This window comes from Anser brachyrhynchus (genome assembly GCF_964034855.1).
Source record: "Anser brachyrhynchus genome assembly, chromosome: 5".
Lineage (NCBI taxonomy): Eukaryota > Metazoa > Chordata > Aves > Anseriformes > Anatidae > Anser > Anser brachyrhynchus.
This window is the reverse complement of record NC_137699.1, coordinates 19591650-19619631: the sequence shown is the minus strand read 5'-3', so window position 1 is coordinate 19619631 and position 27982 is coordinate 19591650. Positions and strand designations below refer to the sequence as shown.

General features: G+C 46.2%; 1 protein-coding gene across 9 annotated transcripts in view; it reads left to right on the top strand.

The window, feature by feature from the left end:
* Positions 1-27982, top strand: part of TSPAN4 (tetraspanin 4) — a 407111-nt gene that overhangs the window by 298305 nt on the left and 80824 nt on the right. The window contains exon 1 of one of the 9 annotated variants that reach the window (XM_080593878.1): positions 15372-15525. The exons of the other annotated variants lie outside the window; for them this stretch is intronic. The gene's annotated coding sequence lies outside the window, so the exon portion shown is untranslated. Of the gene's footprint in view, positions 1-15371; positions 15526-27982 lie in introns of those variants that run through there. 9 annotated transcript variants of the gene reach the window in all.

Below are 27982 nucleotides of genomic sequence, written 5' to 3'. Positions count from 1 at the left end.
CTATTTGCTTCATATTTATCGTGAAATGCAAAGTATCTTTCTCAGCCATGACTGTGTAAAATATTCCATGCGTGGTAAAAGAGCTCTCTCGGTCGTGCAGTAATCGGCGCTGGGCATTACAGAGCGTCGTAATCCTGATGCTTGTAGTGACCCCCAGGCAGAAACAGCCACTGCTGTCAGATCCATTCTGAATCTCCAGTGTGTACACGGAAAACTATGTGGCTGGTAACTGCTCTAATAAATTTTATGGTGATTGTCTTTATGGCTGCAATTTAACAAAAAGGCAGAAGCTCAAAATACTGAAATCCACAGTACTGGCTTATATCAGTTACTTATTCCATGCAGTTCTTGGTAGACCCTCAGTATTGTTTCTGGGCTAGCTTCTGCTTTAGTCTGTGTCCTGCAGAACTGGGAACTAGCCTGGATGTCGGTTTCCACGCTGACTTTACGGTTGGCATTCCTTAATCTCTAGTGGAAGAGAGAGAAAGAGTCCTATGAGTGCAGCATCAGTATCGTGACACCATTTATGATTCACTGAGGCGAGCTTTTGGGATTAGCAGTGGTGAACACAGAGAAGTGCTTAGAGAAACAGTAGTGTGATTAGAGAAACTTTCATTTCATTAATCAACATACTAGCTATCTCCACTTCCAGACAGGCAAGAAACTGATCTATGGAGCCAAGAAAGTCAATCTGCAGCTTGAGACCTTTCGTAACTGTGCAAAGAACAAAAGACCATCCTCGCAAATCTTATAATAGGGCCTACTTTTCACTGAAGCATTGATCTTCATTTCTTTAGGGACGAATCGGGACAGCCTAAACATATATGTAAGCGTGAATGTCGTTGTTGTCATCAATGTGTGCTGAAGTATAATGAGAGCGATGTAAAATATATGTTAAAAACAAATGCTATGCACGCCCTCCAGATTTTATCTGCTCTATATCAACTTCTTTTGCACATTAATGCTCCTTGTGTCCTGATTAGGGGTGCAACCTCATAGTGATTATGCCATAGATTAGGACCAGTGAGTGAGAAAACTCCACAGAAACACACACACACAAAAGCAACAAGAGTAACATCATAAACCACAGTCTGCTTCTATAGGTGTTACTCATAGAAAAATATCGCAACTCTTCACACTGTTATTTTCTGTGTATGAAAACATATCTATTTTAATTTAGATCCTCTCCTCCTCTTTCCATCAAAGGAAAACCAGGTATTTTGAGAGCCTCTTCTTCTTACCTGCTTATTAAAATATATTAGCAAACATTAACAGTGTTATAAACAAACACATTTCAATCTGTCCTCCCCTGATAAGGATTAACACACGCCAGGCATTCTTTCTCTGTTCGTAGCTGCCTTAGAAACCAGTCTTTGTGGCAAACCTGTAAACCAGTGATTCAGGCTGCTTTGCGCTGTACCTACTGCTGAATTGTCTGGGAGCTTTGCCTGGAAACTCAGCCCCGCTTCTGCAGCACTACAGCAGGGGGGAGTCCTCCTAAGTTTTCGTGACCAAGGCAGATATATCAGCAGCCCAAGCCAACGGAGGAATCATCAAACAAATTAATCCAAGCAGAGCCCGGTTATCTGGCAGCACAGAACCAGGGACCTGTAGGTGTAATGGAGACTGCAGAAACACGAATAGCTGGCTTCCCTCTGAATGAGCAGAATTTGTTGAATGGCCTTCTTGTGCTGCACGTTGCAGTGATTATTGCGGTCAATCATTGATCTTGTTGGTGTTGTGAACAAACAATGTTGTGGATGCAGAACAACAAGGGGAGGCAAGGCTGCTGGGGAATATGTGGGCATCTGGGAGTGTCTGAGCATCTCAGGAAACACTGCTTGTTTGTTAAAATGCCGCTGAAGGACTTGAGCACGAGCTAGACCTTGATGCCAGTCACCCAATGGATTATTTCATTTCGCTGTTGTGCTGCAAGCTTTGGCATCCCTCAACATCAGCAGGGAGACAAAGCAGAGCCTAGAGACACCGAGGGCGTTCTCCAGTGATGCAAGAAGCAGTGAGGTGAGCCGAGCCATCTTCGTAGCATCAGGAATGCAGCAGCTTGGCCACCCCAGGGAGCCAGAGCGCCTCCAGCACTGTTAGGCACATTCTGGAAAGCAGTCATGCTCAGAGAGAATATGGAAAAGGGGAAGATGAGGAAGGAGCTCAGTAACGTTAGCATGCACTGTTCGTTCAGGACCTGGAACGCCCATTCAGATGTTGTGTGAGCAGCAAAAATCTGCCCTGCATCCGTACACTGGAGGGAACGTAAATGGATTGTGTGTACCAGCCCTCATTTCTTGGGATCTAATGAATAAGGTTACCTGGGGCTCTTTCTAAGGTGCCTTTATGGCTCTTTTTGATATTTAAAGTCTTTAGTAGGCTCTTCAAGCTGAATCCTCTAGAGATGCATCACAGAAAGCACAAAAAACATTTAAAAAAAAGGAGGTGGGGTGGGGGGAATTCAGTTGTAATTGCAAAAAATAGTAGTAGGATACTTAAATTACTTTCTTAATATCGTTGCTTTTATTTATTTTTTGAGGAGAAAAGGGCCTCTTAGGATGAGGAGACTCCAGAGATGATATAACTGTGCAGCGCAGACTGAAGCAAAGGTTTCTTTGCTGTTCTATGCTTTCAAGAAGTGTGCGATAAGGTGATGGTTCAGGAAGAGAGGGCTATTATCACCACCAACCTCTTAGAAACTATTTCATCCTTCAGACCTTTGGTTTCTTTTCAAGTAGCAGGGGGCTCTTTGTTTTCAGTGTCTTTGGGGGAAGTTGCAGAGGGCCTGTCTGAGGGGTAGGAGCAGCCAAAAGAGCCTGGAAGAGCCTAAAAGCCCGAGGCACGGGCTGAGGGGCATAGAGCATGGAGGGAAGCATTGCTAGCAGCATTCAGCAGCACGGCTCCTACGAGCACAAAGCTTCCTTGCTTGCTGTGACGGCCGCTCACAGCAGAAGGCATGAATTGAGGCATCAAAGTCTCTTTGTTTGCTGAGCAGATGGAAATGTTTGGCTACTTTGTGGATTTCTTCTTACCGTCTGGACCGAAATTGCCCTTGTTTTCATAGCATCCAGAATTAATATTTCCCAAAGTTGCCCCTTAAGCAGAGCAAAAACACTCTACAGCGTATTAACAACGCGAACGTAGCGCAGTAAATGGCTTGATACATAACCCAGCGTGGTCATTAGCCAGCTGCGCGCGTACCGCAGCGAGCGGAGGCGGCAGGAGGTAAAGCAGGGGCTGAGCTCCGAAGGTGACGCTCTCCATCCCGAGGGCTAACGGAGCTCTGCTGGCCTGCGCCTTGCGGTGGGCAGCGCTTCTCCATCGGTCCATCCCGAGGGTGCTTTATGCCATTTCCAGAGGCCTGTAAGCCGTGGGCTGGCTCGGCGAGAACAAGCTGATGGTACAGCAGGCGACAGCTCCTGTGTGATAATCACAGATCTGTTGGCCGTGGTAATTCACAAACCTTCCTAACGCGCTGCCAGTCAGAGCTGGGCAGGTTTATGCCTTGTGATTTACTGCCCTCGGAGCTATCTCATACTGGCCTAATGGCTGTATCTACCTATTCATCAAACTGCTTCAGCTCTGTAAAATTAGAGAAAGAGAAAATATTTGATCATAGAGCCTAGAGAGTTTTTGTTAGCAAAAGTTTACAGCCACGAGTTATATTGGCAAAATTTTTACATCCACAACAAGTTATATATGTCATCTTAAGTAAGTGCCAATAAAACTTTTGTACTGTGCCACAGACGCTTGCATGTATTCAGAGCATACCCCAGGACCACCGCTTCTGTTTTAGTATCTGCACTGCCTCTTCAGCTGTGGGAACCCAAGAAATGGGTATGGTGTTGGTCCTGGAAGCTTCTCTCGTGAGCTCTGCTGTGCAGCTGGCACACCTGCGCTTGTCCCTAGGACAACTCCGATGTTTGACTGTGACCCCAGTGGCTGAACACCAGTCGCAGGTGTCCAGGGGCACTTTTGTTGAGCTAGAATGAACGTGAGCCAACTTGTAGTAGTTTACCTAGTAAAAGAAAAAAAATTAAGGGTTTGCTGATAGTTCATAGGAAGCTCTAAAGATGTTTTGCTGGAGCATAAAATAACATTCAGATGTCCTGAAGATTTGGTTTTCACATTGGAATATACTTTTATGGCTGTTTTTCAATATGAAGGGCACTCCGTCCAGGTATTTTGGAAGGCTGTGGGCCAAGAGTTGTTTTTCTTCTTTTTTTTTTGTTGTTATGTTTGTCAATGAGTATTTCATTCTCTTCCATGCAAGCACTCACTTATAACCTGATCCTGTGAGTGCTCACCATGCTAATCATAGCAATGATAGAAATGCTTTATTTTATTGTCTGCTTTTCATCTTTTGACTGCAGATGGTTTAACAAAGGAGGTCACTGTTGTCACTGTCACTTATAGGTAAAGGCACAAGGATGATCATGAAATGTCATAGTCACTCATTCACAACGTATGTGGCAAGCTGAGAAACAAATCCTGTAATTCCAGCATCCCAGGCCTGTCTCCCTAACCTCACAAAGTTTGTGAGAAGACTCAGAGGCATAGAGTTTGGAGAAGCTTAACTGCATGCTAAGCCAGTGATTTTTGTGTTGTACACTTTAATTTATGCTGCACAGAAGAGCACAGGGTAGGTCTCTTTTACGGATGCTTCTAAATCTGCCGGACACTCCAATTTGTTCCTGACTACAAAACGTCAATCCTCTGCTTCCCTATTTATGATGGAAGGAATACTGAGCTGTTAGCATGATTAGTTATATAGCAACCATTTAAAATGTTATATATGCAGGGCTTCATCAGAAGGAGTTGGGGTGTGATACAGAATCCATCTAGTAGAGCCCTAGAAGGAGCTAAGGATGGGTCTGCTTCTGTGTTCCCAGGTGGGGACAAGACAGTTCCAGGAACAGCAAGGCTCTGCAGCCCTCGCAGAGCAGCGCCGTGCCGCAGAGGTGGCACTGCAGCCCTTTGGGAGCAGCTGGTTGAGAAGGACTGGAGGGGAGCGCCGTGGGAAGGCAGACTGATGCAAAGGGAAGGTAGGGTGAAGGGAGAGTCAGGAGTAGGCTGTAGCTGCTTGGCACGTGTTTTTCTGGACCAAAAGCCAGGGGCAGGCATTGGTGGAGGTTCCCCATTCTTCCACCTACACACCTTGACGGCCCCAGAAGTGGTAACGAGTGGTATATCTCAGGCAGAGGTGGGGTTGGACACTGGAGATGTGGCTGGCTGATTTCTGACACAGGTTGGAACTGGACAGGTAAAAAGGAAACAAATCATATCACTTGATAGACAGATTTTTCAGCGATGTTTTGGCTTGGTCAGTTATTGCTTACGAAGTTGAACAGAGTCAAAGAGATTTTTTGAAAGCTCAGTGTGAATTCAGTGAGCAAATAAATAGCAGAGGCAGACAAACATCTTTGAAGGAGCAAAAACATTTCCTGGTAGATAGATACCTGTAAGCAATAAAAGCGGACAAGTTTTCTGTCAGGCCTGACCCTAACTACTATAAAGGAAATGCTGTGAGCTGAAGCTAAAGCTTTCGTGGGTGTTTCATTCAAAGAAGACAAATGGTTTGCCTTTCACTCTGTAGTATCAGACCTTGTGGAGTGCAAATTAGAGATGAGACAATGTTAGATACAGGTTTCTGGAGTATTTGAATTCGAGACTTTGCTCGAGTCTGAAACAAAGGTGGAGTTTCCTAACCCGCGGATGTGTACGTGCTTTCACACCCAAAATGCAGTGGAATTAAGTTGGATTGAGTATTTAAGTTCATCTCGAGTAAAAACCTTCTGTTGTCTTGGGGGGAAAAAATCTTGGAACAGTGGTTCCATGCTACAGGCTCTGAGATACCCACGCTGTATGAGATCATTGTAAGAGGGAGAAGAAAACAAAACAGGAGCTGGCTTGGAGTGAGATTGAGCAAACACCAAGCTGCCAAATGACCATTTTAGTGCTGCAGTTGTTTGCCTCTGCAAAATTTCAAGGACAGCCATCAGACAAGCTTGCTGGAGAGCAGTCCTGTAAAAAAAGGGAGGTTCTGTGGTGGCAGCTTCAGTTTGCAAGAGCTGTGTTTCGAGGTTCGTAGCATTGCTTTACTAGAAGCAAAAATGCAGATTTTATAATAAGCAATCCTTGTATTTAGTCTGCTACTATTACACCACCTTTTATGAAGCATTCCTGTGTAGGGTTATCTCATACCTGTATGTGCCTCATAGTTCTGTAGGCACCTCAGATGAAGGTTACTGTGCTCACTGTATTTTTGTATCCATTCTCTCTCTCCCCTATAAGAGATGCAGGCAGCAGTGGGCAGCTTTATGATGGAAAAGCTGTTGTGCTCTCCCATTGTAATGACAGTAGAGAAAAAACAACTAGGAAAGGTAAAAAAAAAAAAAAAAAAAAGTCTCTTTTATTTAAAAGACGGTGAATACGTTCCCCTTTATCAGTGGTAACAGGCGTTTCTTGGAGAGACAGTTTCCAAGTTGAATGTTATGTTCCCAGAAGGCACGAATATGACTAAGTTGTAAGCAAGCATTCCCTGAAAACTCCTCTCGGCCCACAGGGTTTGTGTTATTTTTCTTGCTGTTTCATCGTAGAATGCCTCCCTTGTTTCCAAGATCGATTATTATGTTCCTCTGTACCAAAACCCCCTCAAAACCTGAAATCATCCAATCAGACAAGTATTTGTGGCAGAACCACTTAATTTCCCAGAATTTGTATCCAGCATCATAAAGCAGAGCTGGTTCCCTCATGCTTTGGCCAAGGCAAGGGTTCTTCTGGAAACACTGAGTTTTGATATAAACTTGGTTTCCGTAAGTCACGTTCTTTTCAGGTATTTGTTCTGGTGCTCTCACCTCGGCATTAGTCAGTGAACACTGAAATAGAGCACAACTCACGTGGTGCTTTCCAGGGGCGACAAATAACTCGCAACTGGAGAGGTGGTTACCTGACATTATACGTCCAGGTGTATGGTGTGTGCTCTCAGAGACCTTTCCACGGTAGTCCTGATGGGAAAGAGCAGGAAAGAGGGGTGTTTATTTGTTGCTTTTGTTTTCTCCATAGCCACTACATAACCCTACACGAGAATGCTTCATGAAAGGTGTTGTAGTAGTAGCATGGAATTTGCATGGTAGGGCAGAATAGTTTTTCAGATGCCAGGACTGTATGTTCTCACTGGGATTGCATATTCGGGGGCCTAAGGCTCCAAAAGACTTGGTTTGTGTTGTGGTGAGTGCAGACTTTGCTGTTGATCTCATCACGATGTCCTTGCCAGCAAACTAAGAGGATATAAAAACCTCGCTCTCTTAAATAAGGTACTTCTTTGGTTAACTCTGCTTAATACTGCGGTATCAAATCTCATGAGAAATCATCTTGTAAACGCACTGCTGCAAATTACAGGCATTGGCTTGCTAAATGCTAAGCTGCTTAATCATAGATGAGTAAGAGCCTGGGTAAGTCAGCTTCCAGAGGACATTGCCATCCTGTTCTACAGGAGACTCCTTGCAGAGCCCCAGGACAGTCAGCTGCTTCACCTACAAATCCTGGGACTTTTGCTATTCAGACCACGTCCGTGCCCCACCACAGGACGCTCATTTGTCTGTATCGCCAGACTTGGTTTTGCCTGGACATACTTGGGCGTGCAGCAGCTCTCTCTTTTCTGCCACGGTACCAGTCCACATAACCCAACTTCTCGTACCTCATTCTGCCTTTCAGGGGTCAGGAGCTGCTGCTGCAATATCCGTCCATCATCTCTGCCAGCCTCACGTTACATCCCGCTGTACGAGCAGCATAGCCTGGGGTTTTTGCACGCTGTGCTTGCTGAGCTCCGGAAAGCAGAGATTACGGGGTGCCATGTGGCAGTGACAGCAGCAGTGGCTGCAAATAGCTCTTGACTCCGTGTCAGGCCCTGCACAGACGCAGATGGCTGGCTGCTCGGCAGCATCCTGTCTTCTCAAGAGAGCGCGATGGCCAGCCTGATTCCTGTTTGTGTACGGCAGTTTGGGAACCTTGCACATAGCCACAAGCACAAACAACCCATCACAGGTCCTAGAGACCTGGGTTGGCAGCAGGTGGAATTTACAAATTGGAGTTTGTGTCTGAAAATCTTCCCTTGGCAAGTCGGGGTAATGGCCTATTACATTTTATAGAACTTTTTCTTTGCTGCCACAATACTGTATTTTTGAAAACATCCCAGAACGGCAATGGTTTACGGCTCTCCACTCTGCCTCTCAGCTCCAGTTTGGTACAGGCAGTTGTATGCTGCTAATTCAGTCACGCTCTTGCCAGATCTGGGCAGACCCAGAGTAGTTGGTGATGAGAGTATAAAACAAAGCAGCCAGGCAAATTTCAAATTCTGTTTTGGAGAAGGGATTAAAAAAATGAAGCATGTTTGTTTATATTTTTTTCCTCATCCATTACAGTATTTTACCAAAACTTAGATTACTTTGCCAAATCCAATAAGGTAGTTGGGATGAGCACCAGGCCCAATAGGATTATTAGCAAAACAAGGTAATTGTGAAATTCCTGGTCATTGGAACCACTGCTATCATAACCAGCCTGAAAAATCGGAAGTAACGTCCGTTTAAATAGTTGAAAATCATCTTAAAGGTCTTGCTCAAAAAATGTCCAGGGCCTGAGATGAAGCTCCTTACCATTGTGCTTGATGGCAGATCGAATCAAGATACATGGTGCTGGATTCTTATTTCTTTTTATTGCTTTAAGGGTAGACCTTAATCTCTTTTATCCAGATCATTTCTACTTTGCTCAGGAATATGCCTGGCTGACCCTTGGCAGTCCCCTGTTTTGCAGCAGCACTTATCAAATCGAGTGTGTTTCTGTTAGAGGCAGAATGTTTAGACAAAATGGCCCTTGCCATTAATGTTCCTGTTCATATGGAGCCTACTTATTAATTTTGATTGAATGAGCAAACTCTCATTTTTTAAAATTACTATCATTAGTCTGCTTCTCTATTCTTTTCCTCGTATGGGGCTAGTGGGGAGAGGAAGGGCATTATTTTCTATGCTTGTACAAGAAAAGAATAGAGCAGATGCAGAGAAAGCGGTGCTCTGTTCCTGTTTTTAACTTGACCTGTTGGAAAAGAGAGCAGACTTTTATTTTGCCACATACTTTCAAAGATTCAGAAAACACTTAGCTTGTTTTCCTCAACAATGAATTAAGCATGGATAATAACTGTCTCAAAAGCAGGTTTTCATCTGCAGGTGAGGCCTCAAAGTGCAGCTTGTACCAAATACACCTGTAAATCTCAGTATGCAAGACAGTGGAGGGTAGAAAAATAGAAGGCTGAGATCAAAAAGCCATAGCTGCTGTCTCTAAAGTCTCCTTGCTGGTAGCAGTCTCTCTCAATTTAAAATATTTCTTATGCTAAATATTTATCTTTCTGCTAACTTCGTGCTTTTATTAGCTAGTCTTTATAAATAACTTAGGAATTAGCTGATACTAAACAATACAAATTGAAAATTATTTGCTTTGTGCAGCTGGAGGGTGATGTATATGAAACAGGCTGCTAGAATTTTTGGTTCTGTATTTTGTGGACAGACAGATGGACAGTTCAGGAAGATGTGTCCATGTATTACGTTTGCACAGACTGTTTCCTCCCCGCTGTGTATCACATGGAGAATTGGAGTAAAGTCTTCTGTTATCATGAGACAGACGCCAGTGGGCTTCTGATCAGGCCACAGGGAGGGAGCAGACCTGCTGGAAAATAAATGAGCAGCCAAATGGTAAAGACACATCAAAATATGGTGAAAATTTAAATTAAAAATAAAAAGGGAATGGGTGAAATAGTTTTTGACTTTGGTTTGAGCAGCTGAATAGCTCCTGACTGGCAGCAGGTTCTGTGCAGACCCGAAGATCTGGATTACAATTTCTGGCTGATGTCCTATTGTGGTCATTTTCTGTTCCTTTCAGCATGTTTCCACTGTAATGTCAGGATTTTGTTATTTTTTTTTAATGAAAGTCATGGCTGCCTTTTTTCATATTTCAGGATAGATCCCTTGTCTAGCTGAAGCAGCTGTGATTTAACCAGTGCAGCGCAGCACTATCTGCTGCTGTCAGGCTGAGGCTGTGCAATTCTGGCTGTAAAAGAGTCGCTTTTCCCTCTGAAGCCAGGCACTAGAGATAAGATGCAGAACAACGCTGACATCTCCAGCTCTCAGCAAAAGATGAAGATTTGACGAAAGAAGTCTCGTTAGGAGTCAGGGAATCTCCTTGCAGGGTATTCTTCGGGTGTGATGAGCGAAAGGGGGAGGTGGTGTTAGAAGGAGGCTCTTTGACAAGGCGCTTCAGGGAAGGGGCTAACAGCTCTGTTCTGCTTGGCTCTAGGAGAGGGCATAAGGCTTTTCATACTGTGCGTACCGTTGTGCTAGTAGCATGAACATTATTCCTTTGAATAATGTTTAATGTTGCAAGCAGCAGCATATGCTCTCATTGCAGCACGCAGGCAAACGTTTGCATGCAAGAGGACTTGTTTTGGAGAGGAATTGCCTAGGAATCCTAAGGTTGTCCTATAAGGTTTACTGGGACACAAGGTTGATGAACAGTGCCTGAATATTTAAAATTACTTATATGAAATCCTTTACAAGCTTCACTGAATCCACAGATGGGGAGAAAAGTGTTTTTGGATTATATACGCTTACCTACTCAGAGCATTAACATTAAACACCAGTCCACCACTGAGAAAATAAAGTCAACAGATTTTTTTCACCTCGTCAGGCATCAGCCTTTCCTTGTACCACTGAGCCTCCCCGTGTGCCTGACAGTCCTCCTTTCCTTCCTTGGCAGCTCCAGGTTAAGATACTGCTATGATTTAAGCATCCTCAACTGTTTCTCATATCACTTCTGCTCAGGCCCTTGCTCCTGCTTAAATGCATCCTGCATTAAAGGTGCCAAGGAGCTTGGAAAGCCCAACCACCATTTTTTACAGAAGAGAAGGCTTCCCAGCTTTTTGCATCACCCCATGTAAGGCTTCTTGCATGCTGGTACACACAACAAAGGCAACTCACTCCTCTCTTTGGGCCTCATGCAAGGAGGAGGGTTGCAATGCAGTTCCAGGAAGGAGGTTGCAATGCGAGGCTGCATTTGGAGTCCCAGGAAGGTGCCCACGGCTGTGTGGACTTCTGCAGACTTTTCCTACAGACTTGTCCTCTGGTGCTGGACGTGCCCAGTCAGCAGGACCCGCGGGCAGCGCTGGTGCAGGATAGCAGGTGGGAGGGCACAGCACCGTGCTCCGTTATGCGGACACCAGAGAACGGGGCCACAGCGCAGCAAGGGGGCTCGTGAGTGCAGGCTGGCACCTCTTTGATCTTTTAGTACTGTGGTTGCACTTTTCTTCCATCCATATATGCTCTGCAGCTGTCGGTTACAAGTTTCCCCACTGGTTGCCAGCAGCACGATCTGTTATGGCCATAAACTGGAGAACTGTTAAACCAGTGGAGAAGGTCGTGGTGATGAGGCCCAAGCAGTGCTCACTGGGGAATGAAGTTGTTGTAGGCCGTACCACATCATTGACAATGAAGGCAGCAGATGACAGCATGTTCAGATCCCATGGGGCACATTTATGTGGATTTTCACTGTATTTCTATTTGGGAAAAAAAAAAAAAGCCCTAAATGCTGTCTGCTGCACAGCAGACTTCTGATAGCCGTTTGAATGAACAGTCAAGGCTTTCCAGTAATTTCACACGATAGCAGCCTGGCCATCGTGCTCCACGACAGATGATATGTTTGGCCTCAAGTATTTTGGTTGTGGTCCTCGACCGGAGACATCAGAGGCAGCCCTCGGGCCCGCAGGGACATCACACCTTCCCTGGGACAAGGGGAAGGGGCTTTTGGAGACGTTGAGTACGGGAGGTTGGGGATTCTGCAGGACAGCAGCTGCTTGGGGGACAGAGGAAGCTTCTTTGGGGCGAGCCCTTAAGGACGGGACATGGTCTGCTGCAGGGAGGGACTGATGGCAGAAGTAAGCCCTGGGGGCAAGGAACGGTCTGCAGAAGACCGGGTGAAGGAAAAACTGCTTTTAACCAATTTTCATTTCATTTTTCTCTCCAATGGTCTTTTTAGAGTTTTTTTTTCTTTAATTAAAAAGTTAAATGTTCCATTATATATTCTAGCAAAGCCTGCCCTTGTGAGTCTTTGGTCCTTTATGTGGAACTTTCTGTAAGGACAAGGCTTTGGATCCTTTCAGACATTAAGTACACATTAATCATTACCTCCATCCTTGCCTTCTGCCACATGGCAGTCCTGAGGGGCAAGGTGGAAGGGGGTAGAGGTCCTTATGCTGCAAAGAGCAAAACACAGCTTCAACCTTGTGCTCCCTAGTTCCCCTGAGCACGTGGACTGCGACTCAAAACACGAAAATCAGTGAGGCTATGAGGAGTGCATGGGGCTAAGTACCAAGCAGATCCTGTGAGGACAGGATCAAAATGATGCTCAGGGCTCCAGGAGTGCGCCAAGCCCCAGCAGCACGCGTGCTGCTCCAAGCAGCGGGCGTTGGGGGGTCTCTCTCTGCTGGGCAGGGTTCCCTGCCCCGAATGCCATTCCCTTTGCTCCGTGGGAGCACAGCGCCCTACACAGCACCGGGTAGGCACATGGATGTGTACAGAACGATGTTAAATCCCTCCGCTTACTTTCTGCAGTTCTTCAGAAACGTTAGAGTTTAAGAAAAGGCAAGACCACTCTTACCAACCCCTTTTCCTTTTCCGTTACCCATGTCACCTCGTAAGGGTACCTTCCTCCCCTGTGCCTGCCTGCTGTAAGGTCTCGGAGGGGTGTCAGTGTTTGCAGTAGATCCCCAGAGGCAGGCCAAAGCACTTAGGCTGCGAAGCTGCGCTGTTTTAATTTGAGGAGGCAGAAAGCCAGGTCAGATTGACGGTTTAAGTACCAACAAAATAAACTAAATGCAGATTGTGTGTCCCAGCCTCTTCTGCATTCAGTTCCCACGGGGACACTCTGTTCCAGTGGCCTTGTTCCATTCGACTTCCTTGCAGAGGAATTGGAGAGTGTCCAGCTTTTAAAATTACCTCAGCTTTAATTTATTCTGCCTTTGATGTTCGTAGCACCATATATCTAATGGTCCCCAAATCTTCTCCTTAGTCTCTGAGGCTATAATTTACCTGCCCGATTTCTCAAAGGCAGGTACCACTTACTTTAAAAGTTACGTCTAATTTTAATATCCATATGTTTATATAATATATGAAGTTTGTAGGGTGAGAGAGGAAGATAAATGACTTACGCTTCGTGAACCTTTCCGGTCACTTTAAAGACATGATTTTCAGTTTTACAGAGGTGTTTTGCAGAAACCTGCCCAGGTCCTGCATGTTTAAGGTTACTTACACCTGGCAAAAAATGAACGAGCTGTTCTCCCTTAGGACCCAGTACCAACCTCACAGACCCAGGTGTGATCCAGCTAAAGGGGTTTTTTTTCTTCTTTTTTTAAAGAGAAACACTGACAGTGGGGGAGATGAGCGAAAGGCGTGTGAGTTGGGAAGCACTGGATTTGACATGTCAGGGTTTAGAAATAGAGAGCCTGATTCCAGTTTCTTTTGAGGCAGCTTTATGTAAACCTGGAAATGCAAAAGGGGAGCAGCGAAACAAAGCTGTAGCACTTGTTAAGGCCCCTTTTCAGAATAGGTTAAATTTAAATAAAAATCAGGTCCAAGGGCTTGTTTCCCACCTGATTGCTGGGCTGAAGGAATAAGAGCTATATATATAAGTAGAACAGAATCACGGTGAGAATTAAACCCTGAAGACAGGCCTCGGGAGGACACAGGATGTCTCAGGAAAACAAATCTGAGGAAGATGTCCTGTGATTGCATCACAGCTGGTGACAGTGAGCTGCCGTCCAAGGCGAGCGCCGATTCCGGAGCCCTGCGGCCGCCTCTCGCAGCTCCCTGCGGCGGCTGGGCAGAGCCTGACTGTTGATTTCCTCCTGCGTCCAAGCCCGCCGTCACCTCTGCGCACTCGTGCTGCTACCTTGGCATTATGGAGATCGGACGTGGTGGGAAAGATTTGCCAGTTCTCTGCAAAGCAGGTTAATCCATCTCCGTTAACACACCTACTCGTTTCAAAGATACTCGTCACCTTTTATTTTCACCTGCGCACGTATGCTCAGGGAGAGCCACGTGCTCACCTGGTTCATGGTGGTGTAACTTTTTGGAAGCCTGATGGAGGAAAAGAGAGCTCTGGAGGTCTGACTGTATGAATTCTGATCTGAACACAGAGGCAATGAGTATAATTTAGCAGTTGCTAGCAGTAGAAGTGTAACATCAGACTAGTATTTCTATTTCAGACTATGCCTGAAGCAGCTGGCTTATGAAACAGATAACTTTTCTTACTATGCAAAATTGACCTTTTTTTTTTTAGGGGAAAGAAGGGAAACAAAGACACTGCTTGTGTCCTGCCTGTGCCACCCAATAGGTCATCCTAAACAACGTGAAAGGGTGTCTTGCATCTTCCTAACAACCCGTTTGTTCCTTTTTCTTCCTCCCCTTCCTTTTTCCTCCATAGGTGATGGAATAGGTTGGCTCCAGCTCACCCCTCCTGGCATGCCATATGTGCTGCGTGATGCCCTTCTTCACTAGATCGTTCCAGTCTTTGGGGAGGTGGGAATTTATTCCTGGAATCACTCCAGTGTCCAGATCATTTTCCTTGTCTTTATTAGGATGGACTGCGGCCCACCACTGTTGAGAACAGCAGTTGGTAGGGAGCATGAGATAATTGCCTAAAATGAACTCTGCCTCCACGGGGCACAAAACCACTCAGTGGCATCGCCGCTCTCTCATTCCGGCTTAAGTCACCTTCCTCCCTCTAGGCAGTAGCTGCTCATTGCATGTGTTCTGGGGACCATATGCTCGGCCTGCTCCCCAGACCCAGGCTTGGACGCTCTGCCTGCAAAGCAATGCACGTTCTCCCCTGCAGACCTTCTCAGATGGCATCCCCATCCTACTGGTGCAGGCTGGCTGGCAGCAAAAGAAACCATCTCTTCTGTGTGCTCACTGAGCAAAGCTCCATAGGTCCAAAGGGACAGTCTCTTTCTGCCTGCCCATTGCTAAACCCACACGGCTTTGTTTGGTAGGGCCAACCTCCCCAGGACTCTTGAACCTCATGCAAGGGTCTGACTCTTGTCAGCCTCAACAGCATGCTGTGCTGTTTTGTATGGTGTTGGGTTGGAGATGGGTTGTGACTGAAATTCTGGTCCAAGCTTCTGAACATTCCCCATCCTATACGTGTTACAGCAGCAAGGCAAAGCAATTCCAGGGGGTGGTTTCTCTGCTGGGCTCGTTGAGCAGACACAGCTCTGTATCAGAAGTGGTTAAGCCTGAGCCTTGTTCATCTGCCCCAGCTGGAGCCAGTTAGCTGAGGAGTGAACCAGGTTAGCTGGGCTGCCAGCTCCCCAGGAGGAGGTGAAAGGCAGGAGAAAGGTGGAGGTGCAGGTTTTGGAGTTGTGGACTGAGAGGATTTGTGTAAGGAAAATCATAAAACAGAGAGCAGAGGCTGCCAAAGCAGGTAGGGAGGTGGATGAGGGGTGGGGAAGAGGTGCTTAAGGCATGGCTGTTGTGCTGGAGGTGGGTCTGGGCTTTCCCTTCCCTCCAGAAGGGCAAAGCAGCCCTGGAGGCAAATTGGCACCAGGAGGGGAGCAGACCCCAGGCTGGCTTAGATGGGCTTGTGGTGTTTGGAAAAGCGAGGGGCTCTGCTGAAGCAAGGCAGAAAGGCTGTGTCTGCCTAACACAGTGCTTCCGTGTCTGCAGGGCTGAGCCATGAGGAGCGGCGTGGTAGTGGTGGTGAAATGCCCCCTCTGAGTAACTTTGCCTCCCCAGAAGCTGGTTGGGCTGACCCGCTCTAGCCGTGTGTAAGGGGCTGCCCACGTGGTCCCACGGAGCGTTAGCTTTGCTGCACTGTGCTGTGTAACTGCATGCAGGGTGGGGGGCATATGTTCTACTGGAGCTGTTTATGGGGAGCACACCGGGCATTTTGTGCCACCTGTCTTGTAGCAGAACTCGAATTCTTGCAGCAACTTACACCCTGTGGGTGGTTTTTTGAAACCTTTTGCCAAGTGGAGCCTCCTCTTGGAGCTGGAGGTCCCCGGCCACTCTCAGCCCTTGGCCGCCAGACTCCTCTGTGCCATCTCCCACTCAATTCGTTGTGTTTGTGCAGAGGGAGAAGGCAGCGAGCTCTCGGTCAGCCCACTTCTGGGGGTCAGAATGAACTGCACCCATGGCCTGGCCAGCAAGCATCAGGCTGAGAGCAAAGGCTGACAAAGCAGCAAGCTTTTACAGGCTGCTGCAGCGGCCCCTTGCCCTTCCAAAGGGAAACAGCCGCGTGTCTCTTTGCCAACTCAGTGAGCACAGAGCTTTATTAGAAAATGTTTCCTTGCATTTGTGTCCTGCTTGGTTTGTTTGGTTCTTATTAGTTAGTAATTGTTTCATTACTGTGGAAATAGATGTCATGTTATTTTTTATGTTGGCGTCTTTTTTTTTTCTTCCCCTGTTGCTTTGTGAACACTTCTTACAGTTATTTGCTGCAGGGAAAATGGGAGAAGGACTATGTAACAGTGGGCAGAAGCTGAGAAAATGCCTTTGCTTTGGGACAGCCCAGCTCATTGCCCACAGCTGGCAGCAGCAAACCCAGCAACGTTACCCTCAGGTGTGAGCCCCAGCAACCTGCCCCTGCTCCTCCTCGCAAAGGGAAGGGCAGGAGCAGGGCAGATGGAGGGTCACCTTCTGTGGCTCTGTCCCGTCCTGCCCCTTACACCTCGCTGTCACTGCTAGTGCTCTTGTTTTTATGGTAAATTAAGGCAACCAGCAGACCCTTCAAAATGTCCTCTTACCATTTCAAGGAGGGGCCGGCCGGAGGTAACTTAAAGCAGAGAAAAAAGCCGCGGAGGAGAGCTTTGCACATTAAGATCTCGATGAATTATGCATGCCACGCGGCAGGCTGGTACCAGCGGTGCTGGCTTTATGAGAGGAAGAGAGTGATGGCAACAATTCACCTCAGACTCGAGCTGGGGCTTCTCACGGCGAGGCAGTAATTTGGGCTGAGCAGGAGCAACGCGGCTTTTCCTTTGGGCCCCTGGGGGCTGCGAAAGGTTATTTGGCAGCGAGGAGCAGAAGACCTGCTCGGAGCAGAGCGAGGAGAAGGGGAAAGGAAGGCAGGGAGCATGCATCAGCTTCATGAGCTGCTCGGCAGGGCCGTGCTGAGGAGTGGTGGAAGCGCTGACAAGCCCCAGTGGGCGCACATTAAACCCTGCCACGTAACGGGACGGGAAGGCTGACACTGAAAGCATCATATCAGGCAGCCCCTGCTGCCTTGGGCTTGCTGTCCTGCGAAGCAAAGGTGGAAAGAAAAAGAGGAAGCAGCAGTTAAAGCAAAAAATCTCATTAAGGGCAAAGGTTGGCTGCAGGAAAATAAAACTGCAGCGCTCTGATATGAGGTCCGTTCCCATGCGTGGCAGCTGACATGCAGAGCTCCTCCATGTCACGAGTAGGTAACTAGTTCAAGTGGTTTGCCAGGAAATGAAGTGCCCTAGAAGTTTTCCAGGCCTTTGTGAATCAACAGCAAAAAGAAATTAGTTTCTGCGCTTGCTGGTGAGTTGCCACCACGTATTTATTAGACAGCTGCTTCTTTGGTAGTGGCAGTAGTAGGAGCTTGGGTACCTTGTAGTTGTTTGTGGTTCTCTTTCAGTGAGATCTGCTTCTCCCACTGCGTTCTTTAAGGGTCTGGGTTCTGGCCATTCATGATTTTGAACCCTTTTTTAGGGAAGAGGCAGTCCCTACAGGCATTGAAAGTGGACTGTGTTGCTCTGGGGCATATGCATAGAGATAATGATAATTTTTCTTTTTAGAGTGTTGGTTATTCTCCCTTGTCAAAAGCACTGAAGGTGTATGCTGCTACTCTGTGGTGGGAGACTATATTTGTGTACTGTTTGCAGATGGAGAAGCTGGCCTGCAGAGAAACAGTGCAGCATTTTCAAAAGTGTTCTGTACTGGGAGGCAACCATTTCCTGAGATATTCAGAGGTGATAATCATCAAGTGGAGCCTCCCTGGGCTTCAACTCAAGTACTTGGTTGGCATTTACAAAACTAGAAAGCATCTGATATTAGACAAAATCAGAGGCTACTCTGAAAAAACTTGGCCCAAGTGATTTCCTTGGCCAAAAACTTGGCCCAGGTGACTTCCTTGGCCTACAGGGCTCCATGGGACTGGTGGGCACTGCTGCAATTTCTAATTGTTGTTCTTTATTGTTGAGATAGTGACTGTGATTGCCTTGGCCCCTTCCTCCCAGTCTGTCTGAATCCTGTACGTGATGAGGCTGTGTATTATACTTTGCAGTTGTTCTAACCTTGTCCATACACAGCAGAAATGGGTCTTGTTTTACATCAGCCTCTGGCAGGATGCTTGGATGCAGGAGAGAGCAGGACCCCCAGCACTCCCAGAGAGAGGTCTTTGTCCTGTGCTGGGTTCCTGCAGAATCCCTGTTCACAGCTTTCCTTGGCGTTAAAAATGGTGGTTAGGATTGCTACGGAATGCTCAAAGAGCTGGTCGAGTTTGAACTCTCCTGCCAATGAACTGGTGAGGTTTTGATTGTGGCTCTGAAATATCTGTGGTATGACACGACATTGTGACTTCTTATCACTGCGCTTTCAAAGGGGGTTCGCTGAATTGTTGTCTTGTGTTTAGTGGTGTGGGTATACACGAAAAACTAAACCACCCTTTTAAACTGTAAGCAGTAAAATATGTATTGTGCTTTAATTATTTTCATTTTTGGCAAAGCTGCTGTATAATACAATTATGTGTGTGCCCAGGGGCATAGGGGATTGAATTACTGGGTATCTGCCTTCCAGCACTCTCACCCCATACTTAAATTATATGAATCCTTTGGGAACCAGGCAATTGTGTAAGTGTTAGTTAGCAAAAATATCCAAAGTTGCACACAAACATCCTTATCTCCAGAGCTGTTTTGTAGGTAACTTTTCTTTTTATTAATCTAAGTGCTATGAGTATAGGCTTTAGATCTCTCATCCAGCGGATTCTTACAAAGATGTTCTTCCACGTGCTGGGACAAGAGACATCTGGGGAAGATGGGAATCACCTACTCTGGCCAAGCATGAGAAAAGGAGGAGGGGAAAAATAAGTTGTTGGGGAAAAATAAGTCTATTAGCTGAAATGAAAGCTCTGGTAATCCTTATTCAGACAAGGTTTTTGTTAATATTCCACAAATAATCTTCTTTGTTTGACTGTGCTTTTTTTGGTGTTTTCTTTTAATTTTTCAATGCTTTATAGAAAATGAGGTGCATGTGACACTTTTGCAAAGATGCCAAGGCAGAAACTACTCGTTGCTGGAGATGAAATTAAGGTCAATACCACATGCAGCTTATGTCAGCTTAAGACTTTTTTTTCCCAAAGCAGTTATAATTAAGCAGAAGCAAATTTTGCATGGACGTTCTTCTCCTGAGTTATCCTGCTTCCTTAGGTAATCTGAAGTGCTGTAAACAGTTTAAATTGAACGAGGAACACAGGTGTTAGCAACAAACTAAACAGAACAGCTTTGAGCCAGTTTTAGTATGAATTTGCAGTAGTAACTTGTAAATGGGAGCAAGACAAAAAATTTTGACAGAAGTTGTGGAGTCTCCATAACTAGAAACAACTTGATTGATGTTGACATTGTACCGTACAAAGACTTGATCTGAGATCTGATCCTAAACCACAGTGGCATGTTCCACCTCCTTAAGAAAGTGCTAGGGAACAGTGAATTCCTCCCCAGATTTCCACAAGGGATATGCATGTAAAGATGCCTACAGAAATCCTTTTTCCTTTGAGCAGAGATGGACACAGCTTCTGGGCTGGTCTGGATTTGTTTTGCGCAGCTCTCTAGTAGGTTCCTCCTTTACTGCTGCTCATCAGCTTTCAAAGATTTCAGTTCCACTGTTTGAAGTGTAAAAAAATCTTTATTCCGTGTATGTTTAAGTATGTTCCTAGTGGCTGAAAAGTTTCTATTTCTTTATTAGCTAGGCTGATGATTCAATTTCAAGATTTGTTCAGGGCCTGGGCAGACATTTTCCCTTCTGGCATTGGTCCAAGCCAGGTTTCATTGGCTGGATCTTTGCCTATACACAGTGGTGGGCTTGTGATTGCTGAGATACCCATGGGTATTTACCTAAGGATAATAATATGCATCGTGTGTAACCTCTTCCTCTGGCTTTTATTTGAATATTAAGAGTAAAGAAATGATGTTCCTACAGGGGTTTCCTTCCCTGTTTCTCTCAGGGAGGGGAAAAAAAAAAGGCAACAAACAAATGTGTCATGTTTTCTAGCTAAAACCCATTCAAACAAAAGAAGTCCTAAATCCATATTAATCACCGCCACCTCTAATTTTTCAATCACTGCTTGATTAAATTGCTGCCTAGATTCATACTTTCAGTGATGGGCCTGGTGAGCGCTCTACAGCGAACTCAAACAGAGAAGTAATAAAGTGCTTTCTGTCATAGGCAGTCCCCAAAGCACCAGACACAACACAAGTTATTAAAAAAAAATTCCAAGAGAGTGAGCTGCTGTAAACTGCGCAGAGAGGAAAAAATGATTGTCCGGGGAAGCGAAAGAAGATTTTAATTTCATATCTGCAATTACAAAAGCAAATACATCCGTACAGAGGGTATTTCAAAGTCAAAAAGAAACGAGCAACATCAAGTGGTTGGGGCTGTGTCAAGGACTAGGTTTGTAAGGGTTTTAACCACAGTCAAAAGGCAAGAGCCCATTATTTCTCTTTCAATATAATTGTCAGCATAGAGCACGTCCATCAGTTAATAAACTTGCATTGATCCACAGCCACTTGCCTTTAAATCCTCCCATCAGGAGTGCAGATGTTCAACTGCAGACATGCTCCGATTGCCACCAAAGGTGGGGTTTTATTCAAGCCAACTTAAATTGGTGTGCAGCCTTCTTCTGATACTCCATGGCCACTCTGAAATTCGGGTATGTTGCTGGAAGACTCGAGGTAGACCTGTGGCTCTTGTGCCTCCTGCCACCAGCGAGCGGTTACGGTGCTGATCCCTTGCTTGGGCTCCAGCACCGGTTATTTTCTTTAAAATGCAGTCTGTGGATCTCTTGCAATTATACAATTATCCTCTTGGCTTTACATCTTGTCTTCATCAGCTCTGTAAGTCTTGATGTTGATAAAAGCACATATTGGCCAAGCTTGCTCTCTTTGCTAGAGTGTCTCACAGGGCACGTTGCTGTGTTCTGACACCAAGAACACAACTTTTTCTTTCCTCCCACCCTAATGTGGCTACACCGTGAGTCAATAAAGAGTCAACACGAGCTAAATCATTGTAAGTCAATGTTAAGCCAATTTGGGAATGTCCACGCTAGGGTTTGTGTGGACAACAATTTAGTGGAATCAATTGAAAAATCAATGTTGGGCCTCATCTCTGTCAGTTTAACTAGCTTCCCTCCCGGTCAGCTCCCAGCCGCCTAATAGCTGGCAAAAACCTGCAACATAACATTATCTTAGGCTTACACAGCCTTCATCGGCAAAAGGATTTCAGTCACTGAGCTTACTCTGTAAGTTTGGGTCGTGCAGGGCTTCACCCAGCTGGGTGGGTGATGAAGCAGCCTGCTTGATGCCCAACAAGCCCGTGGCTGCAGCACGTGGAGGGTACAACAGCCTTGTTGGTGAGACACCGGAGGAGGAGCTGAGAGCTGAGTGCTCATTTTTTTACCACTTCATCTCTCTCTGTCTTTTTTCTCCCCCCAAATGGCTGTGGTAGTACAAATCTTGCACGTGGTGTCTGGGTCTTACTTCCATTCGTTTGTCGTTGGGCAGCTTTTTAAGAGTCGGAGATTACAAAGGTAATAAAAACAGACTGCTGACTGCAGCCACCGGATGCTAGGAGTAGTGCTGGCACATCAGTGATGCTCTCCCATCCTGCCCGCTCGTGTCAGCACGCTCCGGTGGAAACCCCGGGCTGGTGTGGCGATGATGAGGCAGGTCTCCCGAACAAATCTGTCATCGCACAAAGCTCCATCTAATTATTTAGTAAGTAGCTTTGAAACTTTGGAGCTAAGCATGATTCTTCTGGTTAAGAAGGATGTGATTTCTCTGGAAGAAGTATTTCTTCCCTTCGTTTTCTTGTGCTGTTAAAGGCGTGCTGCTAATGCAGTGGTTGTGGTGCAGTGCTGACTTTGTGTTTGCAGGTGCTGCTGTGCCTCCACGAGAGCCGCAAACCTGAAATAGGGTCACAACATTAAAATTCTTGCTTGCTGTAGCTTACCTGTTGAAAGATTCAGGAGTGAGGTATGTTTCTAGCTCGTGTTACCTATACATGTTAAGTGGTTGACCTACATCAGACTTCACAACCCTCAGCCAAAGCTACTGCTGGTGCCCGTAGCGTAGAGGCAGGGAGCTGGAGCGGGTAATTGCTGCCTCTTACCGTACAGCAAGGCACGTACCCTCTGCCTCTCCTGGAAAAACCTATCTCGTGCTGCTCTGCAGGAAAACACAATCATCCCACAAAGAGCAATAACAATTCAAAAACATTTCATAAACATTCTCGTTAAAAAAGACAACCCCCAGCACAACAGCGGTGTTTCATTTTCCCAGAATGACTTGGAGATCTCTTCTCAGGCTGTGGTAGAAATATTGTTGGAGCAGTGGGTCTGAGGCTCTGTCCTTCCCTGCTGTCTTCCCATTTAACGTCTAAATATGTTGGGACTTCCTTCTCCGCTCTAATACTATTGTTTGCAAATCCATATTGCTCTTTTACACTTTAAAACCCTGACTGAGACCGGTTGTGCTGTTAGCCACTTGTTTGAGAAAAGGAGCCAAAATTGAACCGTTCCAAAAGGCACTAGGTGGAATGTTGAAAATGTCATCCAGGATAGCTGTGTGCTTACCTCTGGTTTGCAGAAAGCACGATTGTAATTTTTAATTTCTGCAGGTCCCTGGGGGAATCCTGCTAGAAAAAGCTGATAAGGGAAATTGCTTCTAATTCTGCAGCACACTCTATCCCTTCCCTCATTCAGTTATTATTGTATTGTGCTAGCAGTCCTGGTGACACACGCTCACTGCTCCCTTGTCCCCTCCTGCTCTGCCACTATTTTAGCTATTTCATTAGAATAACATGACCACGCTTGTTGTTTCGTGTAGACGTAATGACTTGGGATGCTGAAGTCCTGAGGCAGGTACGGGGCTAACCTTTGCATCCACTGTGATTGTGTCAGCTAGGGGAAATTATTACGAGACCTACAACATGAGCTTGAGAACAGACAAGAACCTGCAGCCAGCAGTTGTGAACTTCTTGGGGTTGTTATGCCCAAGCAGTCATGCATCCTCTAGCCAGATGGCAGATGCTTACTTCATCAGTGAATCATTACTTTAGCAGGGAGATGGCATTATAACAGGATTTCTTTACTGTGTTATCTGAGTGACTTCTCGTTTAGTCAGGTGAGTGATAATGAGAAAAGGAGCTTTAATAGCAATAAGGTCATTTGGTTTCGGTTATAGGCTTGGAGGTGTAGCACAGGTCAGGAAGGTGCAGCACGCACAGAGGCGTTGGTTCTTCAGGCTATGGCAGATTTACTTCTTTGCTTTCATGACTTTGCTGTTGAACAGTTGTGGTTTTTTTCCAGAAAAAAATCAGATGGATGAGATAGGAGAAACGTGCAGAGCCAGAAAGGAGATCTGAGGATCTTCATCCCGAGCCCTCTCAGCCATCCACTGCCAAACCAGCCGGTTATAGAGCATGCCAGTAGAACATCCCTGCTGCACACTGTCGGGTTGCGTGGCTGTCTGCAAACGGGCTTTTGGACATAGTCAGAGGCTGGACGGGCTTTATCCCAGTGCGGCATTACCAGCTGCAGCGGGCCAATGGCTCCGAGTTCCCTGGGCAGACCCCTTTGGGGATAACATTCCCTTCTGCAGTGTGGGACCGCTCTGAAGAGCAGCACTGTCACCTTTTGCATTTGCCTGACAACCTTTCGGCTTTCCAACCTGTTTGATTACAAATGCCAGAGTTATTTAGGAGAACATATGCTGTCAGCTTCGATTGGCTTCCTTTGTAATTTTGACAGACAACGTTCCCTAAATGTATGACACAGAGGCTTACTCGGTGAAGGCTGTCACGTACCAAGACAAAGGGATTTTAAGAATAATAATGACAAGTAAACATCCATCTTTGGTGGGCTCTTGGTACAATTCTTTGAGAAGGCAATTCCTGTGAAGGGAGTAAACAAAATTTTAGGAGTTGCTAATGGCAAGAATGAGAATGTGTGAGTACGATTTTTAGTGATTAGGGTAATTAAATACAATACAAGGTTTGGGATATTTTTTATTTTTATTTTTTTGCTTTTAAACAGGAAGAGGAGCTGAGCAGCACAGTAAAGGAAGATGCAAGTAGGATAAAAGACTCAGGATGTAGAATGGCTAAGAGCTGGATTTGCAGAGGGTAGGGAAGCAGCCAAAGAGATGCCAGGGAAAGCTCATTTTGGCAGTGTGATTTGTACAGCTGGGGACTGCTCACTTAGATGGAGAAGGAAAGAAGTAGGGGCCTGGAACAGAAAGCCTGTAGTGAAGGAGAGCTGATAAACAACAGTACCAGACAGAAATTTGATGAAGTACACAGAACCGCGTGATTTATACCTGTGGAAGATCTAGCCTGTTAGGCTTTTTTTTTTCTTTTGCCCATTTGTACCCATATAAAGCTCAGGGTTATGTGGCTGATGTCATACAGGTTTCCTCATACTTCTTGTCTCCCTTCAGTCTAATTCTTTTTTCTATATTTGTGCGTTACTAAGCGTTAAAAGATCCCACAGTTATAAGCTTGCTGGTTTCCAGAATATACCATCAGAGCTGTTACTGAGGTTTTATTTCTGTTTTATTTTTGGTGTGGATCCTGGCGTTTCCTGAATGGCAGAGATCATCCAGGGCTGCCAAAGGCCCTCTGACTGGGTCGGCTCTTACACCGTAAGCCGCGTGCTTGGGGGTTTGCAGCTCAGTGACACTGGTGGCTGCAAAACTTGGGCATGCAGTGAAAAGCTGCACCTCAGCTCCGATTTTGTTGGATTTCGTGCTGTTGTATTTTTGTGTACTGTTCTTTGTGCCACCAATTGTGGGGAGTTTTTGCCTTTTTTTTTTTTTAATGCCATTGTTGTGGCAACAAAAGGAAGAGCTCTTCTGCCCTTCTTTACTGAATTGTGCTTTTTCCAGGAGGGAAGTAAAATAAGTATTAGAAACAGAATCAAGAAGACCAAAAACATGGGATAGGAATAAAACCACACGACTGTTTCCTCTTTCTTTCTCCCACGACAAAAGGAGAAGGTGAACAAAGGGTGAGCAGACTCTGCCCTGCTGTGGGGAGGCACAGCAGTCTTCTGTGTCCCTCTGCTTTTACAGGGACTTGCAGCAATGAGGTTTGGTAGCTGCTTGCATCAGTGTCCTTCCAAGGAAGGCACTTAACCAGTAAATAGCCATAACACGCTGTAGCGGGGTGTATTTATGTGCAGGTGGGTCCCATGTTTGGAAATGACCAGGACTTGGATGGTGCTGGGAGCATACATCATAACACACTTGAGAGGAGCCTCGCTGTTGGGTTCTCTGGAGATATTTCTGTGTCTTAAGAAATAGCCCGATCGCCTGAAAGTGGCTGCAGTGCCAGGGGGGAGAAGGAAAGGCCTTCAAGACGTTTGGGGTGGTTTCAGGAGTTTGTGTTCAGTGCCACCCTTTTGTTTTTGAAAAGGTTGCATTTATAAGTTTGCACTGGTGACTGGGAAAAGGGAAACACCATTCCCATGGGTAGAAAGGAAAATCCATGGAACTACAGACCAGTGAGCCTCACCTCTGTGCCTGGGAAGATCGTGGAAAAGATCCTCCTGGAAGCTTGGCAAGGGGTAGGAACTGGACGGTCTTTAAGGTCCCTCCCTTCCATCCCAAAGCATTCTGTGGTTCTGTGATGCGATAAGTGCTGTGTAGTGGCAGGACCATGAAGCATCGCTCAGGTTAAGTGACTGGGAACCCGAACCAGAACTCTTTGAACTCAGAGGAAGTTTCGGTATGGCTCATGGCCAGGAAGAGGCATGGGCATATGGGTAAAACAGTACCAAAATAAAGGAGAAAAAAAAGTGTGCTCTTAGCATTCACCTTTCAAAGCCAGGTGTTTATTCTTTGCAGTGAGATTTACCAGTTGGGATTTCTGTAAGCCTGTCACTGCTGGCACGCAGCTCAGCGCTGAGCCCTCCGGTTCTGCAGCACGATGCAGGAGAGACCCAAACATGGCAGCGTTGCCTTTTCCTCCTGTCCTTTCTCTGTAATTCAGTTACAGGTCTGACTGGTGAAAGGCACCCCAAAGGTTTGTTCTTACCAGCTGTCCCTGGCCTGTTCAAATATGCCATTTGTGTGTGTGTCAGTTTTTCACACCTGCTTTGAAACAGTAAGGGAAGGTAACGTGAGAAGAGAGAGCAAGCTGCCTTACTCTTCCCTTTCACGCGAATGCTCGGGCTAATCCAAGCAGGAGTCTTTCCAAAGGCAAAACTTTATCGAGAGCCAGCCAGCTTTGTAAATTGGGCCTCTGCTTTGGATTGATATTCTTCATGAACAAACTCAGGAAGTGGAATTTAAAAACAAAGAAAGGGATTCAATTATTTTAGCTTCATTACACTCCATGCTGCTGCTGCTCTTCCTCTGGAGAGCACTGGAGAGGCCCTCATGCTGCTTCAGGCTCATTTACAGAAATGCTACTGCATGAGTTGACCACACTTTCCAAGCCACTGATCTCGCTGCAAATGCTCTGCTGACTTGCTTCGGGCTTATCTGCAGAAAGTTAGCGAGATGCATGGAATTGCCGATACTTCTTGTAACTGAGGGCAGTTCAAGGGGCCTGTGTTTTGCTGTTCAACGTTCCTGGTCACTGCGCTCCCTGCACCTTGGGTGGAAGGGGAGGAATGCGGGTCAGGAAAGCTCCCAGTTCGTGCGTGTTTGCATGGCTCCCTAAATGAAGTGGCTCTGTGCTGTTGTAGGAGCTGGCGTTGGCTGTGTCAGGTGATTCATACTTCTAGGCAATTGCATCAGCTGATTGGCAGTGAATGCCCTGTTGAGAGTGAGCTTATCACGTGCATTAAGCATGTATGAGGACATGCAGCTTGTTCTTTTTTATTGACTGTAGCAAATTTTTCCTTTCCCTTAACTCCTGTTGTATCCCATGTAGCATTATCTGATGTGTTTTTCATCACAGAGACAGACTTAAACTCCTTTATTCCTTTTTCTCTCATCTGGTGTGCCCAACTGCAGGCCTACCCCACTACAACTCAGACAGCAGAGACCATCAGTAGCAGCTTAGGATTGCATAAACTTTCCTGGGCATGTTCAGATCCTCTCACGTACCCATCTTAAAGCAGCCGCAGAGCCAGGCCGGAAGCATTTAATCGATCAAAGTCTAGCTAACAGTCTCTAAGCCTTGTGATGTGTGTGCGTATGCATATATAAAACATATATATTAATTCCACTGCGCTGGCAGCTCACTGCTAAATCTAAGTGGAGAACAGAGTGTGGGGATGCCAAGAGTCTTTCACGAACGCCTCATGTGCGGTTGGTCCAGAGGGGACCACGGGGAAGGAGGGTGCAAGCAGTGCCACGGGAAGCCTGCGTGGCATCCAGCTGTGAATAACATGCTTGTAAAATAACCTCTCACTTCAGAAAGGCAGACAGCATGGCTGGTGCAGTGTCATGCTCAGGTGGTTCTTCCCCCTCGCTGCACCCAGCCTGCATCGTCTAGAAGTCTCCTCCTCGGAGCAAAACCTGTGGAAGTGGCTCAGATGGGCCAGATGAGGCTGGAATTGCTGCAGACTCCCTCTACCTGCTGCCTGGCTGCTATTTTCCTCACAGCTGATGCCAGGAGGACTTTGGCTGCCCTTGCATCAATCTGTTTGCTGCAGGACAGGTGGTGCTAAGCTGTTCCGGCCCTGAGCATGAGCTTGC